This window comes from Macrobrachium rosenbergii, chromosome 26 (assembly GCF_040412425.1).
Source record: "Macrobrachium rosenbergii isolate ZJJX-2024 chromosome 26, ASM4041242v1, whole genome shotgun sequence".
Classification (NCBI taxonomy): Eukaryota; Metazoa; Arthropoda; class Malacostraca; order Decapoda; family Palaemonidae; genus Macrobrachium; species Macrobrachium rosenbergii.
The window spans coordinates 49,689,797-49,707,185 of NC_089766.1; the positions used below are offsets into that span (position 1 = coordinate 49,689,797).

General features: G+C 38.7%; 1 protein-coding gene across 6 annotated transcripts in view; it reads left to right on the plus strand.

The window, feature by feature from the left end:
• The window catches only part of LOC136853180 (transcription factor GATA-4-like), a 498,363-nt gene that overhangs the window by 392,656 nt on the left and 88,318 nt on the right, over positions 1–17,389 (plus strand). The window lies entirely within an intron of this gene.

Sequence of the window (17,389 nt, forward strand, 5' to 3'; positions counted from 1 at the left end):
CACGTTGTCACATTGCCCAGTGCCAGAAGTTTTATCATTTTATCACCATTAAAATGTCGAACGGTCTTCCTGGCAGCGTTGCTTGGGGTGATACTATACTTTCAAGACCCATGAGTCGTTACCGACTGTTCAGTTGCCACAGCTGTGTATTGGACTCATTCTTCGTTATTTGGAATATCGCCCCCATTTCTCCGGTGCATGACCGATCTCCTCCTCCTTTCTCTCTATTTCTCGCGGTATTGAATCTAATGCTATTCATAAATATTGTTTGATCTCGAATACACACACACACACACACATAATGTTTTCATTAAATTTTGCGAAAAAGAACAAACCGTTATATATATATATATATATATATATATATATATATATATATATATATATATATATATATATATATATATATATATATACATACATACATATATATGTATATATAATATACATATACACAAACATACATACATACGTATATATACGTAGACAGCTATTATCGAAACAGTAAATGAGTCAGAATTAATCTGATTGATAGCAAACATCAGAAATTGAACAAAACGCACAAACAATGAGTACAAACATTGCTAGATAGGCGGGAAACCAAACAACGGAAAACGAAGGTAAATTAACGTAATTATCAACAAGCACAAAATAATCGGATACACCAACGATTAATCTAGAAACCCCCTAATCTGCGTGCCATAGGGTGACGACAGACAGACTCAGTCCTTGGCAGCGCCTTCGAAAGGTTGATGTAAATGGCGGTGGCGCCTTCGAAGCCGTCTGTCAAAATGGCGTGCGTTCCTGCTTCTCTCTCTCTCTCCCTCTCTCTCTCTCCCTCCTCTGCTCTCCCCTCGTGTCACTCCTCCTCCCTAAATGTCTGTAATTTACCTCTCCCTCCCTCCTTCACTTCCCCAAGGCCTCCCCAACAACCTTCCTCTCTCTCTCTCCCCCCTCCGCCACCTCTGCGACACTCCGGCTATTATTGCCCCTACCGCTGTGGCTACTCAAGTGTAGATGAGAACTCTGTTGTTGGTATTAATTTTCTGAGTGTGCTAATATACATACATGCATATATATATTATATATATACATATATATGTATATGTATATATATATAATATATATATATATATATATACATATATATCTTTATATATATATATATTTATATATATATATATATATATATATATATACATAAGCACAACAAACCTCAAAAGATTAGAATGTATAATTGCGAAAAAGGTGAGAACAGAGAGAAAAAAATAACATAAAACGATAAATATCAATCAATAAACAGAAAAATATAAGCAATAAGCAATAGAAGCAGTGTGCTTCACTCCGCATGGGCAATGTTCCTTTCCATGCTTGTGGCCGGTGGAGACTTAGACTTCATACTCTTTTCCGTCTAGACGAACTTCTCTATAGTGCCGTCAGTGCACATCGTGCGGTGCACTGTAGGCATTACTTAAGGTTCTTTGCAGCGTCCCTTCGGACCCTAGCTGCAACCCCTTTCATTCCTTTTACTGGACTTCCTTTCATATTCTCTTTCTTCCATCTTACTTTCCACCCTCTCCTGACAATTGTTTTAGAGTGCAACTGCGAGGTTTTCATCCTGTCACACCTTTCAAACCCTTTTCCTCTCAATTTTCCCTTCAGCGCTGAATGACCCCATAGGTTCCAGCGCTTGGTCTACGGCCTAAATTGTATGTATATATTCTAGACAGACTTCCACAAAATTGACATTTCATTCTTTCCCTGACAGTGATTTTTGTGATTTTGTGTTTAGCCATTTCTCACTAATTATATTTTGATAGAGAACTTCCGCCATCACTAGGGAAATAGGCGCTATTTCGCTACTCGTACGAGAGGTCTTTTATACCCCCTACTGCAAGACTGAGGGACTGTCACCCTGGCAGCATGCGGTTGGTCTTGACACAGTTTTAGGAAGGTTTCCATCTGGAAATTCTCAGGCAATGGAAGGATACTTGTCATGAAAAAAATGTTCCTGGTTATCTTACCGTTAAACCAGATACCGACAAAAGTGGACCTTCTCTGCTTATGCAGTGACAACGATAATAATAATAATAATAATAATAATAATAATAATAATAATAATAATAATGTCCTCTATTTTCCCCCCTCTGAAGCATCATATAATATCTCGGTTATGTTTCCCCGTCCTATAAAGCAGATCTCTTGCTCAATCGGGCCGTGAGGATATTTTTGGTTCACGCCTCATAAGAGATAAGAGAATTTGTGATACATTTCCTCTTATCTTGTAGATTTACGTGTGACGACCCCCGTCATCTCTCAGGCGATAAGACCGGGGAGACGCAAGCTGCGGTTCCCCACGCAAGAGATGTGTCATTCTCAACTCCATTTTATTTTTCACTCCGAGGACCTCGTGATTGGTCTAATTAGTTTGAGGCAGGATGTCATCTCTCGAGAGATAGCGAGGGACGGACTCAAATCTCGTATTTATGGAGGGAGAGAGATGCTTGAATATTTCATCTTCTTAAACACCGGGATGCATCATCCAGTGTGTACGTCTTCCGAGGCAGAGTTATATTTTAAATGCTCTTTGTATGTTCGTCTTTTTTTTTTCACAGTGACAGCATAATTTGTCGTTGTTCTTATATCATCGAGTAACATATTAAGGCCTTATCTTTTGGATGATAAGAGACGATAAGAAAATATGCTCCTGCATTTTTCCCAAAGCGTTTAATCTCTGTATCTTAAAGAGCCGTCCATTCTTTAGATAATGAGAGAATCTTCGGTCGATAAGAGTCTCTCTCTCTCTCTCTCTCTCTCTCTCTCTCTCTCTCTCTCTCTCTCTCTCTCTCTCGACTGTAAAATGTTTTCGTGCATTAAGGGTATACTTACATCCAAGTGGCGTTCTATGTCTAAGTACCCTCTCGAAATTCTGTCGCTCCTTTATGATTTGTAATTAATTTCTTTATTTTCTCTCTTCTTTCTTTCTTGTGCGTGCTTTCAGTTGCCTCCTTGACAGCATATGTACATAGTATATAGGCTATATAATAATACACACACACATATATGTGCAAATTTACACACACACACACACACACATATATATATATATTTGTGTGTGTGTCTGAACACAGCCCATATTAACATATCTAATTCCCCGAGAAATCCAGGCATTGCTCGGAAGGCTCCATAAGTGGGCCACTTACTTCAGTTATTTCGCTCTATTAGTTGATCATACCTCTCCTGCCTGAATGGCAGCATCCTCCAGGAATCTGTATCCTTTGAACGAACGCGCTCGCAGTCGTCCTTTTCTCTTCCTGAACATATCAATTTAACCATTATATGTGCATTGCGTTATTGCGTGTAGTGATTTTTATACATTGTTCTGTGACTTTCTTATTCTGGAATCGCTTTATTTTGAATGTCTGGAACACGCATGTGTCAGCGTTCTCGAATTCCAAATTCCGGATCTTTCCTAGATAGTGACCCCCAAGGGTTTTCGGGGGTCGTTATCTAGGGCTAATGTTTCTTGGGGGTCATTATCTTTATGATGTTTGCAGTCTTTTGTTTAAGTTTTTACGGTCATCCCCAGCGGGTACTAAACACGTCGCAAAGGTGGATGCATACGGGTTGAAACCCTTTTTGGGGGGTCACTATCTAGGAAAGATCCCAAATTCTATTGAGAATTTGAACTGTTGAATCATGAGGTCTGTGACACTTTGCTATTGGGAGATTATAACATTACATATTTCCATTAGACATTTGTCCACTGCATACAACGATAGCGAAACTTCTAAATCTGATCACTACCACTAACAGCAAAATTAAATTATAGTATTAAGGAGCAGAGCTAATAACAGTAAATGGTAGTAGTAAGGAGTAGAATTGACAACAGTAAAGAAAGTCGGCAGTAAGATTGTTCAAATGTAAAATCCTTTTTCCACTTAGAATATTGAAGCCTGAATTTCCCCTTTCCCCTGAAACTTGGACCTTTGCCCACCTTCGCTAATGAGCCAGTTGTAGATCAAAGGATATTGTTGTGTAACCTGACGAAAAAACAACAAGACGTTTTCTTGATTATTACTCGGTGGCTGTTTAAGTTGTGAAAGATTCTCTTGCTGGTCCGCTAGTAGCCTATGGTCGCTAGTGTCGTGACATGCCGCTCAAATGTCGCGAGTTCGCGCCTCCCCCAAGGCGATGAAAAAATCGCTGGCTCTGTGTCATGATCAGTTACTGCTGCAGTGTTAAGGGGGTCTGCGGTGGGAGGTTGAAACCAACATTCTTTGGAAGCTTGAATTTCATATCAGTGGCTCCTCTGGTATACTTGTTCCGTGTGAACATGTTTCTTCTTCTGAAATAATAATAATAATAATAATAGCAGTGGACAGTTTGGAAGCTGTAGACAGTTATGATAACAGAATGATTTCGCAGTTAAAATTAGCATGGTAATCATTATTGTCTTCGACGACATTTTGTGGGAAAATGAAACCAAGTATTTTTGTTTTAGTTTGCTGTGGTAATGTCGCACAAACACTCATGTGCGACTTCAGTTTTATCCCCAGTGTTGGTTAGTTGCTGAAAGATACTGGAAAACGTGAAAGAGTGACCCCGCCTTAAAGGTTTTGTAATAATTGACAAAAAACATATCAACTTGCATCAGTGTTGCCACTTGCCCATGACTTCTTGCATTGCTAAAGGTTCTGTGAAGCGTCCCATCGGCCCCTAGCTGCAACCCCTGTCATTCATTTTACTCCACCTCCATTCTTATTACCTTTTTCCATCTTGCTATCCATAGCCCTCTCCTAACAATTATTTCATAGTGCAACTGCTTTGAGGTTTTCCTTCAGCTGCACCTTTCAGACCCACCTACTCCCAGTTTCGCTTCCAGCGCTGAATGACCTCATAGGTCCCAGCGCTTGGCCTTTAGCCTGAACTCTGTACTCCATTCCATTCCATTGACCTTGACTTGCACTCATCTCTCCAGTGCTTCGTTCGCCTGCTTCTCGCGTATCATAGTGTAGAGACATAGATAATAAATTAATGCACAAATTTCAGTCAAGTGTTGGTGAGAAATGTCACAAACTTCTGAGGTCCAAATTCGACAGAGTAGCCATTAGAGCAGGTTCAGGCACTGGGTTTTTTTTTTTTTTTTTAGTTAAAGATCAAATTTTGCCGTTCTTTTCCTAGGGAGGGGTTGAGCACCATTTAATGAACGTAATAGATCGGATAGGGGTGTTAAACAGAGTAAGGACCAGGAAAATAAATAGAGAGAGGGTGAATTTTGATATTTAAGGACTCCATGGATTGTATATATTGACAGTTCATTTCATGTTAGTACTTTGTTGTCATGAATTTTATATGCAGTTGTGGGTATAGTTTATTGAATATTAACGATGTAACTGAACGTTTTAATTTTAGCAAGTTATTATGTCATTTTCTGGAGTGCTTCCCAGCCTTACAAAATCGTTTTGTGTGATATATTGATACTGACTGGACCAAAAAATTATCTTTTGAAAGTTATGAAAATACTGTAATTCTGAATCTCTTGTTATGATGAAAGTTGTAATTTTGTCGTCAATAAATCCATCCATCTATCTATCTATCTATCTATCTATCTATCTATCTATCTGTGCGTATTGCCATAGTAACGCAAAACGTTCATCGGAATGGATGCTGATTTAGGAATAACAGAAACTGAAAATAATAGAACAGTAAAATAGAAATAGGAAGATAATTTATAGAAGCTGATATTTAATTCGAGAAGGAAGCAGAACTAGCGTAAGAAGAAAACTAAACAGACGAGAATATGCGAATAGAATGACAGCGAACGTTTAGCAGGAATGTGTGTGATTATCATAAACGTAACGGATGTATGATGACAGGAGCCCAATATTTCTTCTGTACTTCTTACTTTTATTATTATTATTATTATTATTATTATTATTATTATTATTATTATTATTAGTTTGATTATTATTATTATTATTATTATTATTATTATTATTATTATTATTATTATTATTATTCAGGAGATGAACCCTATTGATTTGGAACAAGCCCACCAAAGGGGCCACTGACTTGGAATTCATACTTCCAAAGAATATGGTGTTCATTAGGAAGAAGTAAAAGGAAGTGAAGTGAAGAGATCTCACTTATTAAAAAGAAAAAAAATAAATTAATAAAATTATAAAAAGCATTAAAATGTAAGGAGAATTGTATTAGGGTAGCAATGCATTGCAACTTCGCTTGAACTTCTGAAGAAGAAGTTCCAACCGCACGACATCCTCAGAAGGGAGGCCGTTCCACAGTCCAGCGGTGTGAGGAGGAATAAAGGACCTCTGGAACTTTGGAGAAGTTCGACAGCGGAAATGAAATTGAGAAATGGAGGTCATCAGTGAAGGATGTGGACCAAATTTTAGTATCTGTGTTACTAAACGAGCTACTTCAGAAGCATATATGCTCTCCATGCCGTGTAATTATTTTGTGTATAGTTATATGTATGTCTTTGCATATTTAGTGTATGTCTGGGAATTTGTATGTGCAATTGGTAAATAGATTCCTGCGCTACGCTGTTTGTAGAGATTCCTTTCTTCCTTGCATTTTATGTAGCCATTTCCAAGTGTTTATGTTATGCATTTATAAGAGAGAGAGAGAGAGATATTTTATGAAATTCTTTTTATCCAGTTTTAGTAAGCCAAGTACTGGTCCTCAGTGTACTTGTGTTTCATTAATTAAATAAAGCTCAATTTGCACCTATATAATCATACATTAAATTTCTAATGCTTTCTCAGGTACTGGATTACGTAATTATAAGCAGCTTTATCTTATTTCAACTATGCCGTAATCCAGCAAATCATATCTGTTACATATATCTTATTTGAGCATAAAATTCGTCATGGCCATTTGGTGGAAGCTTGGAATATGTTAATGTGTCTTAGCCTTTGTAAGACAACTGGGAATGCATGTTACCGTAATTTGACGAAGAAAGTGACGAGTGCGCTCCCAGCTAACAACCAGATGTATGGTCATTTTTCGACAGTAATATTATAAGTTTTGCAGATTGTGTAATTTAAGACATATGGCTACGAGTCTAAAGGGTTGCCAACTCGCTCTTAAGAATGCCCATATGTGGGAAAGTAGAAAGCAAGCAAAGAAATGTACGCTTTATTAAAACACTATTATTATTATTATTATTATTATTATTATTATTATTATTATTATTATTATTATTATTATTATTATTCTGAAAATGAAACCTATTCAAAGGGGCCATTGACTTGAAATTCAAACTTCCAAATAAGAATATGGTGTTCATTAGGAAGAATTAAGAGGAGATAAAGGGAAATGTAGAAAGAAGAGATCCAACTTATTAAAAAATAAAAAAATAAATTAACAAACATATAAAAATATTAAAATGCAAGGAGAATGGCATTAGGGCAGCAACGCATCTGATTCCCGACTCCTGACTGACGGGCATAAGCAACGCTTCAGTAGGGCCGCATCATCATCAAGTTAATTAACTGAAAGAGATTATACGGAGAAAGTTAATTACTTCGTTATGCTTGTCAAAAATGCCGATGACGGATGTTGTGAAGACGATCCACCGAGCGCGCTTCGAACGGACAGCGGGCGGCCGGATATAGCCGGTCTGACTCACGGCAGAAAAACTCCCCGTCGGATGTTTTCGTAGCAGAAGTCCGGCGATTTACGGACACTGACTAAACATCATCACTGGAGCAAATGATCACTAATGGAGAAAGTATTTCATTAGGAGATTAAGAAAACACATTCCCGCCAGCCCTCTCTCTCTCTCTCTCTCTCTCTCTCTCTCACAGACACACACACACACACATACACATAATCAGTGGAGAAAGTATTTCATTAGGAGATTAAGAAAGCATATTCCCACCAGCCCTCTCTCTCTCTCTCTCTCTCTCTCTCTCTCTCTCTCTGTGTGTGTCACACACACAATCAGTGGAGAAAGTATTTCATTAGGATATTAAGAACACGCATTCCCACCGGGCCACCCCCCCCCCTCTCTCTCTCTCTCTCTCTCTCTCTCTCTCTCTCTCTCTCTCTCTCTCTCTCTCTCTCTCTCTCTCTCAACCACACACTCACACAATCAATGGAGAAAGTATTTCCTTAGGAGATCAAGAAAACACATTCCCACAAGTTCTCTCTCTCTCTCTCTCTCTCTCTCTCTCTCTCTCTCTCTCTCTCTCTCTCTCTCTCTCTCAAACACACACTATGTACTCCAGAGTACTCAGCGCGATATCTCGCGACTGCCATTTTTTACTCCTTACTTCCGGCAAGGATATAAAACCGAGCAGGGCATCTGTGAAGGGCCTTGGGGAGCCATCTCTCAGAGGAGGAGATGACCATCTCGAGCGGGAGGTGCAGATCGGTATCACTGCCAAAGGCAGAGTTTATTATGACTGAGGCAGTGGGTATGTGGGGCTCTCTATTCGATTGTAAGCCTTCTTTTTGTTTTTTAATTATTGATAGGAATGAAGGTGGAGGTCCTTAGCTGCGGTATGTATATATTCGTACATTCAAACATGCATATATATATATATACGAGTATATATATATATATATATATATATATATATATATATATATATATATATATATATATATATATATATATATATATATATATATATATATATGAGTTATATATATATGAGCCTTTCCGTCGAGAAACGTGCCAAGCGCCATCCTGGGCCACAGTATTTTTAATTTAATTTATTATATTTTAAAAATGGCACTTGGCATTGTTTCTCGACTGAAAAGCTCATATATATGTGTGTGTGTATATAATACATACATATATATATGTGTGTGTAATTGTAATAGTTACAATGCTATTACAATTACATACGCATCTTGTAAAAAGTGCCAAATAGATGCTATATATGTGTGTGTGCGTGTTTGTGTGTTTATATGTGTATATATATATATGTATATGTATATATATATATATATATATATATATATATATATATATATATATATATATATATATATATATATATATATATATATATATATATATATATGTACTGTATCTTAATATATATATTGGTAACTCATGAGATATGCATGTCTGTCGGTAGTCGCAATGAAGCCTTTAGTTCTTTAATTTCTCACTCTTTGTCGGCATTACGCGACAAAGTATGGATCTGAGTGGAAAATAATTGAAGAGATCTTGCGTTCCGTTGTAGAATCCCAACCTACACACGCTTGATTGGGTTGAGGTTAACGTAACCTATTTCTAGCACACTTCGCCTTCATCATAAAAAACTTCTGTTCGCTCCTAACAAATTGCCTTCTATACCATACACTTCAGGACATCCTCTACTTTACATTATTATTAATGCCACCATAAGATGTTATCTTATATCTTTTAAGTCTACAAACGCCACATACAAATTTTTTCTTTGCTCTTAAACTTCCTGCGCGAACGTTTCGTGGTAAATAGTTGACTCATACATTTTCATGCTTGTTCTTCCACAGTTCTATTTTCTGTCATGGTGACTCAGTCCAAATCATACCATACACCTTCCACGGTATACTTAGCGATGTTATGCCCTGTAATACTTAATGCAGTCAGTAAACACCTTTTCCCCATATGATGAACAATGTTCCTCCTACCGTTTCTTGGACTTTTTCTGTCATAAACATTTGCTTTACCTGACCAGCCACCCAGTCTCACGTTCATTATTATTATATATTATTATTTAATCAAAAGGTGAACCCTATTCGTATGGAACAAGCCCACCAAAGGGGCCACTGACTTGAAATTCAAGCTTCCAAAGAATAAGGTGTCTTTAGGAAGCAGTCAGAGGAGGTAAAGGGAAATACAGAAAGAAGAGATCCCACTCACTTATTAAAAAGTGAAAATAAATTAATTAATTAATAAATAGATAAAAATGTATTAAAATGCAAAGAGAATATTATTAGGGCAGTAATGCATTGCATCCTCGCTTGAACTTTTGAAGTTCCAATTGCACGACATCCTTAGTAGGGAGGGTGTTCCACAGTCCAACGGTGTGAGGAATAAAACACCTCTGGAAATGAGGAGTTCGACAGCGAGGCACATTTGCTGTCATAACTTTACAGCAGCATTTCTCTTGTAATCATGTTAGCGTCTTTCTTTTATTTTTCAGTTTTTTCAGTACTCTCCTCTCGGCCCGAACTGTCACTTCCACAAACATTCTCGAACTGACAGTCATCCAATCCATGTCCCGTAGAGGGTTAGTGCCATCAGTGCACCTCATGTAGTGCATTGTAGGCATTACTTTAGTTTCTTTGCAGCGTCCCTTCGGCCACTAGGTGCAACCCCTTTCATTCCTTTAACTGTACCTCCATTCATATTCTCGTTCTTCCATCTTACTTTCCACACTCTCCTAACATTTGTTTCAAATGCGAGGTTTCCTTCCTGTTAAACCTTTAAGATCTTTCTACTGTCAATTTCCCGTTCAGCGCTGAAGAACCTCATAGGTCCCAGAGCTTGGCCTTGGGCCAAAATTCTATATTCAATTCAATCCATTCCATAAGATTTGACAGTGAGCGCCCAACAACCCCCATCCCCGCCATTCTCCCACCAATCAAATCTGCTTCTCATATATTCTCATCATTCAAAACCTCTTCAGAATGCGCCCCATCAACACGAAGCTGAATTCTTTTCAGAAAGCATCTGTCCGCTCGCATCTTTTATTAACCAGCCAATCATTTCACATTTATTTTAAGTTCAACTACTGTCAATTTCTCTTTCTAATGAGCTTGCTTACATTTACTCATCAATTTCAGCGTTATTATTATTATTATTATTATTATTATTATTATTATTATTATTATTATTATTATTATTATTATTATTAATCAGAAGATGAAACCTATTCATATGGAACAAGCCCACCAAAGGGGCCATTGCCTTAGAATTCAATCTTCCAAAGAATATGGTGTTCATTAGGAAGAAGTAAGGGAAGGTAAAGGGAAATACAGAAATACATGTTATTTTTACAGCTATTTGTTTTGAATTGAGGACATACAGAATATTCACGGCCAGACGCTAAGGCTAAATTATCCGAGGCCTTTTTGTGTTTCGTCATTAGCATCAATGTTACTCTTGTCTTTGATCATCTGTGAATATTCAGCTGCACACTACGACTTAATACTTCCTCGTAATATCTTTTAGCATCTTCTTTCGGGCATAATTAGAGGTGTGTATTTCTTTCGTACGTACACGAAATTAGCAGATGTGCATAACGTCCACACACACATATGTGTATATATATACACAATATAGTATATATATGTATATGCATGTATGTATGTATGCAGAGAGGCCGAAATTTTTTCTCTGTGTTGACTGAGTTATATTTAATTCATCCACATCTCTGTCTCTCTCATACACACACGCGCGCGCGCGCGCGCGCACACATACACAAGCACGCACGTTCACAAAAGAATGAAGGTAAATTGTACTTAAAGTATCAAACTGAACATTGCAAAGAACAAGCAATTAAAGTAAGTAAAGAGACAGGCCGGAGGAAATTGATTAGACCGAGTATCGAGTGCATCTGAAAGAGAGAGAGAGAGAAAAAGAGAGAGAGAGAGAAAGAATCAATTAAAGCAGGTGCAGGAGAAGCAAAACGAGAGAGAAGCAGCTTTGAGAGTGTTGCGTCTAAAAGCAGTAGCGAGTAAGCAGTGTGTGTTTTGTGACCTTGACATGTCAGGTAAAGCCGACCACGAAGCAGGCACCGGCCCACTATACTAGACAGTTATAGCTTCCTATCACACCCTTGATTACGGAAGCTTATTTATGAACTAAATCTAGCCCCTCCCGAAATCCTCAGATGGAACCCCCTCCCCCTCCACCCTCCAGCTTACAAGGCGTCTCTCCGTATTACCCCCTCCTTCACTCGGGCTTCCTCTGGGCACCCCATCGACCCCACTCTGTTTTCTCAGTTTCTTTGATTCATTTTTGTTTATTTCTTTGTTTATTTCTCCGTCTCTTTCCCTCTTAGTGTTTACGTATAGATAATTCAAAGACATCAGATTTGACTGTTAGCCAGATGTAATGTATATTACATCACCTCCTTCATTTCCTCTTCTCCGGACCAGAAAACTTCCTCTTCTTCTCCACCTGAATATGTTATTAAATGCAAACTCGAGCAATTCTACCATTGTTTCGATCCCCTGTCATTATTTTTACGCATATTTTAGTAACCAGCAGTGTATCAGTATCCTTCCTTTGCAAAACTTTGTGCTTTTTTATCGTTTTTGAGCTTAAAATGTTTTCTTTCAAATTTCGTTCGCTTTTGTTATCTGACTATTTTCTTTATAGCCCTCGTGGACATTCCTTTCCTAATACCCCACTTCCTGCCTCGGGTCCTTGCTATCTAAACAGCCACCGGTTGGGGTCCATTATGTAGCCACTTATTGTCATCAGTTTCTTCTTGGTTTATTCGTAAGCTGCTTTCCCAAACGCTGAAAATTTCAGCGGTTAATCAGAAGTCTAAAATATAGCGCGGTGAAGACTCATAGAGTTAAAAAAGAACTGGCTATTCGACATTACTTAATTCGTGCTCTGAGAGAGTTTGCTGGTCATATACTTCAAGCCCTTTTCGCAGTAATGCGAAAATGGAAATCCTTCAGCTTGATGTGTCCTACGAGCTTTGCCATTTACAGTGACTTTTGTAGTTCTGCGTTATCTTTTTTATTGTTCTTAATTTATTGTCGCTTCTGAATAACGAAGCACTCAGTTGCTTGCAGGAGCCCCTCGCTGGATTCCCCGAACTGTGACATTTACGTAAGTCCCCATCCTGTTCCAGTCACGAACGCATTTGTTGATTGGTATTTGCAAACGTTCTCGGAAAGGAATCTCATGGCTGCCGGTCATTGCGAAAGCTGCCGCTGAGGTTCGAGTAGCATTTATTGAGAATATCTTTTGTGGGACAACTCTCAGGATGCAACTAGCTCGAGGCCTTCGATAAGGAATTGCATAAATTATGATTGCTTGAACGGTGTTTCCCATTCTGTCCGCTTTATCAACACCCAGGGGCATCCGTAAACAGCAGGAAACTTCGGGTCGTTTCGGCTTCCCAATCGGGAATGCCATTATGTTTCTTGCTGGATTTTAGAAGTCAAGAATCACTGGGATTATGTGTTGCTACCTAGCAACGGGACCTACAGCTTGTTGTGGAATCCGACCCACATTATGACGAGAAATGAATTTCTATCACCAGAAATAAATTTCCTCTAATTTTTCATTGGCCGGCCGGAGGCTCGAACTCGGGCCTGGCAGAGTGCTAGCCGAGAACTCTACCGACTCGTCCAAAGAGGAACTGTTCTGTATAGGTGCTATTATGTGAAGAAGGTTAGGTTGTGGAAGCCTTCTGCATGGTGGTTTCACCTTCGAATTATTGATTAATTCACGACTGCCGTCTTCATTTTTGCTGGAGCCATTCCATGCTGTAGGAAACGACTTATACTGCGACGCAAGAATGAACCACCCATTATCAGATGGATGTATAGGTAAAACGCTTTGTTGTAGAGAGAGAGAGAGAGATACTCGTCATTTTCAGTCAGAAGTAAACTCACGCAACCTGCTGGTGTTCCTATGGTTATTATCCAGCTTGTTTCTATGCACAGTGTACCTACACCAACACATGTGTGGATTTACTTCAACGTGATTTTGCTGTGATGGAGAAGAATTGTGATTATCATGGCAATTATTCCAATTTCCTTCATGTGGACAGAAGAGTCATGAATAACACTTGTGCATAACCTGGTCGATTTAGCTAGTCCGTTGGTGTGGTTACTAGCGTCGTGGCATGCCGCTCAGATGTCGCGGGTTCGCGTCTCCCCAGGGTCGATGAAAAACCATGATCAGTTACTGCTGCAGTGTTGGATCTGGTGGGAGGCTGAAACCAACATTCTTTGGAAGCTTGAAGTTCAAGTCAATGGCCCCTGAGTGCTTGTTCTATGTGAATAGGTTTCATCCAATGAAATAATTAATAATAACGCGACCGATTTCCCTTTTCAAAGTTTGCATTGTTTTATGGTACCATCTTGTCTGAAAATCTGCAGACGTCTTCGGTTACTCTAAGGACGTCGGGTTTTGTTGTCGAAATTGTTATTCCAGTCAACAGAATATGTCAAGTTGGTGAATACCACAAAAATGCCAGACAGTATTGGAAGGCTATGGGGAGATCCTGAATATTTTGAAAAATTCCATAAAAGAGCCAAAACCTTTTTTTTTTTTTCCCCGTAGAAGGCTAGTGCCGTCAGTGCACCTCACGTGTGCACCGTAGGCATTACTTTGCAGTTCTTTGCAGTGTATATATATATATATATATATATATATATATATATATATATATATATATATATATATATATATTCTATATATATACATATACATATATGTGCGTGTAAATTGTTCATGCAAAATATTTCTCTTCCATATAAAACAAGCAGTAGCAAGTATTGCATCTGTTTTCAGGATTTTGGTTTAATCCATTTGGTTTCTTTAATGCTTTTGACAGATTTGATGTGAAGATTTCCTTTTGAGATAAAACGTAATTGAAAACCACCTTCAACATAGATATAATATCGCAAGAACTGAGAACAGCCTTGGTGTCCTCTCCTTGGTGCTGACTGAATGACGTGTTTGTCAAGGGAACAATTGCGTCAAAGTGCAGAATTGCATCTGGTTCTGTTTCCATGCCCTTGTTCTCTCTCTCTCTCTCTCTCTCTCTCTCTCTCTCTCTCTCTCTCTCTCTCTCTCTCTGGAGTACAGATAAACATGCAAATCAAAATTAGTTTTGTAGCGCTTGCGTTTCGAGAGGAAGGGAGAACGGAGCAGTTTTATTTTTCCCCTAACTAAATCGAAAACGATTTTACCGCCGGCGTTTTTCTGCGGCGCTGCTAATAAAACAAGTGTGAAAATGGAAACATTCTGACACTTGTCTGCTAAGGTTTTCCTCTTTCGTAACAAAAGTCGGGTAGTTTTGTAGTTGTTGGGTAAAGCGTATCTGTGGGTTTTCCCTCGGTTTTGCAGTTGGTGAAAAGATAACCAGCCAATCAGAAGTGGTCATCGCCTCCCCAATAACTGGGCCTCTGTGAGGCACAGAGCAGAGGTTCAAAAGGCTCTCTCACATGTGTTCGGTCAAATGTTACGGACCGGCGCTTCGCGAATCAGTCAGTCTCTCATTGAGCCTCGTTGTGTTCGGAGTGTCTCGGTCCCCGGTTCGTTCGTTCAGAAAGTGCATTGATGTCAAACGAACCCATTTTGCCACTTCTCTTGACGCCAAATGGCCGCTGTTGCATAATGCACTTAACACACGTCCGTTCAGGTGATATAACTTCAGTTGCGTGACTATAATTCTGCCACCACTGTTGTTTACTTAGTCAAAGTTGAGCTCCTGGCGGCGAGATGATAAATGATGCCGGGAAATCATATGAATTTTGCTCATTACTTCACAGCAGAAAATAATGTCGGATGGCTTGCTAACGTCAGTTCTAATTTGCTAGTTTCTTTGACTTATGTGTCATCAGTAGGAATAAAAGTTGATTCTCTTTGCAGCATACTTGCTTGAGCGTTATAGTTGCATGTGATGCTTGTGACAGTTCGTCGTAACGTTGTAATATTTATATTTACATCTGTGCCACGCCATATTTGTTCATTGTTGTTCCTTCATGGCTTAGAGACGGAGTGGACGTGGCCTTTGATTGTAAGAATACGGAAGAAGGCAGAGAATTCCACGCTCAGGAAGTGATTTTGTGACTGCCACTGACAGTTGTTCTGCGATTGACGTGTCTGAACAGACTCGTGGAAAGGGAATCGACTTCATAAGTAGAGTAACTGTGAACGCTTCAGATGTTCAAGTTGTTTATTTCCTCTTTTCATTGGCTCCGTTCATTCTGGATCTATCTGACAGAAAACTGATAACAGCATGAAAAGAACGATAACTAACTACCAGGAACTACTGAATGTGCTTTCACCTGTAGAAAAATTCTTCCATGTGTAATTTTCATGGAATATTACACATGTTCGAGATAATTGGTCCAAGTACTCAAAAACTTGGGAAAATATTTTAATATATAATTATTCCGTTTGCTCCTCAGCCTCATTGTAACCCACCATGACCACATATGACCATGGGGCCTAATGTCGCTAGAGTCGTTTGGTTTTCATTGCTGGTCACCCATCCAAGTGTGAACCAAAGCCAGTGATGTCAAATTTCGCTAATCAAGAAAGCACGGTTTAGTGAACATGTATATCATTCATTATCTTGAGTGGAAGGAGATAATGACAAAGGTTGAAGAATACAACTTTTCATTCCAGTGATTAATTCATTTCTATCAACTGGTGTCGCAGCGACCATGGTCATCTAAATGATCCCATATATCGTCGACGGAGCAATTCAGATGTCGCCATTTACCTTTCCTGTTCGAACTCTGTCTGAAAGGAAACCCAGAATTCGAGAAGGAAAGGTAACATGGAAAACGTCCTCACTTACAATAGGAAAGCGATGGGTTTAACGTTGCTTGTCCGATCGTTTCATTTTCATATATGTCCGCTGGTATAGTGGTTAGCGTCGTGGAATGCCACTCAGACGTCGCGGGGGTGGGGTTCGCGTCTCCCCAAGGGCGACGAAAAATCACTGGCCCTCCATCACGATCAGTTACAGCCGCAGTGTGGGTCGGGTATGCGGTGGGAGGTTGGAACCAACATTCTTTGAAAGCTTGAATTTCAAGTCAGTGGCCTCTTTGGCGTGCTTGTTCCACGTGAATAGGTTTCGTCTGCTGAAATAATTGTAATAATAATGATAATAATATTTGGACGGTCGATGCACATGTGCGGCAGATGTATTAAATATGGTAATGCCTAAAACAAAGAGTGTGCAGTGAACGTCGCAGCAAGTGATAGATTGTGTTTTCCTCTCTGCCATCTGTACGAAACGTTGCTATTGATTTATGGGGTGTCACGACTGTCAGAATTCAAAATATAGAAAGAGTGATTTATTTTTGTATTTATTTATTTGCTTATTTATTTATGTATTTATGTATGTATTTATTTATTTATTTATTATTATTATTATTATTATTATTATTATTATTATTATTATTATTATTAAAAAGTCTCATAGTAGCATTAGTCTTAAAATGGAGAAACAAATCCATAGTAACGTATGGGTACATTTATTTAAATAATATATTTTTTAAATATATGTACCCATACATAACTGTGAATTTGTTTCTCCATTATTATTATTATTATCATTATTATTATTTCTCACTTATGGAGTGGAAATCTTATTCTAACAAGGAACAGGAAAGTGCGTTGGCCCTCCACATAAATTACTGATGGCGATGT